The sequence below is a fragment of the Galeopterus variegatus genome, unplaced genomic scaffold (assembly GCF_000696425.1).
Source record: "Galeopterus variegatus unplaced genomic scaffold, G_variegatus-3.0.2 Scaffold3995, whole genome shotgun sequence".
Taxonomy (NCBI): domain Eukaryota; kingdom Metazoa; phylum Chordata; class Mammalia; order Dermoptera; family Cynocephalidae; genus Galeopterus; species Galeopterus variegatus.
The window spans coordinates 151,062-155,436 of NW_007730106.1; positions in this window are offsets into that span (position 1 = coordinate 151,062).

Below are 4,375 nucleotides of genomic sequence, written 5' to 3' on the forward strand. Positions count from 1 at the left end.
TTAAGTGGTTGGACTCTGAGGTCGGGCCTGCAGGAGGTAGAATCTGGATCTGTCTCTGTCATTTACTACCTGGATATATTAGACTAGTTGCTCACCATCTTGAAGGCTTCTGCTTGCTCGGCTGTAAAATTGAGATAAATAATATCTTCTTGACAGGAATGTTGAAAATAGTAACTGTGTAAAGAGCACAGTGCAAGTAGCATTTGGTCATTCATGTATTCATTAATTGAACAAACCTGCTTGTATAGTGAGTAAACTCAAGGCCAGATCGTGAGGAGGGAAGGACACATTTAAATGAGCATTTCCTATATGCCAGGTGTAACACTGGTCACCTTCACATATGTTAGCCATGTAAACCTATGTAATCCTAGTTACACCTTGCTGAGGCTCGTGTGGCAAGGCATTTCAGAGATGGGGAGACTGAGGTACAGAGAAATGAAATAGCATAAGCTCTGTGAGGGTGCAAGGCATCTGCTCTGTCATGTCCCTCCAGTGCCTAGCACGGCTTCTGGCATGCAGATACTCAGTAAGTACTTGCCAAGTGATTGAATGAGCTCCATTTTCCCAAAGCAGGGTCCCAAAACATGCTTGCTTGCCTTTCATGTGCACTTTCCTCCTGCCGTTTCCACTTTATACCCCTGGTAAACTCCTACTCATCTATTAAGACGGTTTAAAAGTCCCCTCCTCTATAATCCTGTCACTATTCTGCCCCCACCCCCCCACACACCCCCACGCCAGCAATTTAGCAGAGCCCTCTTCTAAGTAAAACATCACAGAGCAGTCCTCTAGCTTCTTTGGTGAGGGCCACCAGACTGTGAGCTCTCTAGAAGCAAGAACAGCTCCTGAGCCACTTCTCTCCGAAGCCCCAGTACAATTGCTTGCTGTGATCTGCAGCCTAAGTGAATGAATCCAGTCCTGTAAATGGTGGAGATGGGTCTAAGGACAGGCTTCTTGCTTCCACTTCAGTACATGCCCACCCTTTCTGTTGCCCCATGTTGCTGGTCTTGGCAGTTGACACCCAGAGCTGGAAAGTACTGTCTAGTCATGTCTGCTGGGCACACATGGCTCTCTGTGATCTGGAGACAGGGATAAGCCCCCATCTCCAGCCCTGTTGCCCACAGCCCTTCCCTCCAAACTCTTTGTACCCAAATGCACTCCAGCCTGTGGAAGCACCTGCCTTCCCCAAAGTTCAAGGCTATTCTTCCTCTGCTCCAAATGATTTTGCCCCCCACCTTCACTCACACAGAACATTCCTATTTATCCCATTGAATCCAGCTGAAGGATCTCTTCTTCCAAGAAGCCTTCCTTCCATGGTCTCTCTCCCCCTTCAGGCACTCTCCCCCTGAAACCCTCTCCCCACTCAGGCTCTGATCCCAGCCATTCTTTGTTTATGGGACAAGGTCCTTGAGCCCCTAGGGGTTTTCCAGCAGCAAGCCTGGTGCCCTTGGCTGATAGCAGGGTTTTGTCTGCCCCCAACAGTATTTTGAAAATTTTTATTAAATTGCCAGTAATGAACATTCTTGAGATTGATTTTTTTTTTAAATCAATTTTTTTTTTTTTCATTTGAGAAAATGGAAGGGTCTGGGCACTCATTTCAACATGGCAAATGTTCCCTAAAGCCAATAGTTGCTTTTTCCTTTAGGTAGGTCTGTTAAGTGTGCCACCGTCCCCACCTCTCCTTAACTTACTACTCATTTGCCTGGCCCTAAAGACAAATGGGTTTGAGCCCCTCACTATATGTTGGATGAGAGAAAGACACTCTGAAGTTAGGAAACGCAGACTTGGGGATATGTGGATTGGGGCCACCTTATTGTCCTTCTCCATAGGGACTAACCCATAGATTGTGGGTAGCTGGTCCAGGCTGAATGAGACAGAAATGATCCGTTATTTTATAAGTGCTTACCATAATGTGCTTGCATTATCTAATTTACCCCTCCTGTCAATCCTATGAAGTAGATTGAATGTTGACTTCCATCTTACAGGTGAGGAAACTCAGGCTCAGAGAGGTTAAACAGCTTGCCCAAGGAGGAACACCTAGCAAGTAGTAAAGCTGTCACGGGCCCTAAGTCATTTGACTTGGGAACCCAGACTGGATACTAGTCCCAGCTAGTCACTTATTACCTCCCTTGCACAGAGAGGCCTTTACCAACTTACCCCATCTAAATCGACCTCCTATGGTTATTACAGGGGGGAGGGGTGGGAGGGGGGAAAGGGGAGAGATAGGATAAGGGGCATAAAGAATAAGTATGATTTGTAACAATGAATATGCTAATAAAAGATTTTAAAAAATAAAAAATAAATTGACCTCCTGCACTGTCATATCACTCTGTTCATTTTCTCCATGCACTTCTACAGTCGGAAATGTCCTTGTTTTGTTTGGTAGTGTCTGTTTACTTTTTATCTGTTTCTGTCCCCTGGTCCAGATAAACCGGATTGTTCGGCTCATCACCAAACCCGGAGTCCTTAGCACACTTCCTGACACATGCAAGTACTTGGTACATATTTGCTGAATGAATACATTCAGCCCTGTGCCTGCACTGGGGGACACAGAGGTAAGAAGGAGAGCACAGAGGAGGCACTTCTTTGTCCAGTGGCCACCAAAAGGACATAAGCCCTGCAAGTCACCAGCTTCCTCTGGTTTCAAGTTCTTCCACCTCACTGGTCTGAGCACATGACGGGGTACACAGTAGGTGCTCAATAAATGCTGGGTACATTTATCTTGACATGCCATACCAACATCTTGACATGCCATACCAACATCTTGACATCAGCAAGACAATACCTTCTTTCAAGTTCAGATGAGATTGGTGCGTCCAGGGTGGTATGGCTTAGAGGATAACATCTTCGTGCTCCTCTCGCCTTATGAACACGGTGCATGTTATTGCACCTGCTATGAGAATAGCTCATGATACCCTCTCACTTCTGTGTGACCTGAGCAGGGTTGGTTCCACCCCCAGACACTGCAAATGGCCCGAGACTGTCCAGCTGGTAGGGGCCAGGCCTGTCTGACCCTGAGGCTCATGCTCCCCCAGCTCCTCCGGACAGGCTGTCCTCCCCAGCCCCTCCTGGGTGGAGCCCAGGCGCAGACTTGTGCTTCCCACAGGGTCAGGAGGTAAAGGCTCGGCCTGGCCTGGGAACCCTGCGGAATGGGAGGGATTTGTGAAACAAACAAAGAGACCACCAGGAGGATGCCCTCTCCTCCTACCCCGGAAGCTTCTCAGAGATTCCCAGAGCACAGCCTGCCACCTCTGCCTCCTGCATGCACCAGAGTCACTGATGTGAAGTTGAGCTGGAGTTTGATGACCGAATGCTGGGAGAAGGGCTCACTGTGCATGCACACGCGTGTGTGTGCGTGTACAGGGCATGCATGAGAATCAGAACTAAGAACACACACTTAGGAAGTGCTTGCTGTGTGCCAGGCGCTGACTGTGCCAAGAGACTTATGTGCACAATTAGCACAGTGTCTCCCAAAATTGCTTGAGGATGGTAATCACCTAGGGCACTTATTAGTAATAAAGAGAGTACCAAAAGTCATAGTGCACTTTTTTTAGTGCATATTAAAGCTTTAGTAATTTCAAAAGTATAAATGATAGACACTTACAAAAACATCCTCTGATAATTTTAATGTATTTTATACTTGTTTAGTTTTGTGATTTTTTTTTTTTTTGTGGCAGCTGGCTGATACAAGGATCAAACCCTGGAACTTGGTGTTATCAGCACCATGCTGTAACCAACTGAGCTAACTGGCCAGCCCCTGATTTTTGAAGAATACATTTTTAATTTTATTTTTTAAAATTTTAATCAACATTTGCTATCTTCAGAAAGCATTTAGGGGCCGGCCCCGTGGCTCACTCGGGAGAGTGCGGTGCTGACAACACCAAGGCCACGGGTTCGGATCCTATATAGGGATGGCCGGTTAGCTCACTGGGTGAGCGTGGTGCTGACAACACCAAGTCAAGGGTTAAGATCCCCTTACCGGTCATCTTTAAAAAAAAAAAAAAAAAGAAAGCATTTAAATGTAATTAATTCCATGCAATTGTATGTTTAAAAATGCTTAAAATGGCAAACCTTATGTTGTACATATTTTATCACAATAAAAAAAAATGGCCTATACACCAGTCTCAGGGAAAAAAGTATTTATATTAAAAATATGTTATTCAAAATTCAAAACCACTCAAATGTCCATGGATAATTCAGGTTCAAAGGTGAGCACAGGGCTTGCCGGTTAGCTCAGTTGGTTAGAGCACAGTCTTGTAACACCAAGGTCAAGGGTTCAGGTCCCTTACCAGCCAGCTGTCCAAAAAAAAAAAAAAACCCCAAAAAACCCCCAAAAAACAGGTGGATGCAAACGAATTGTGGGAACACTATCTGGTAA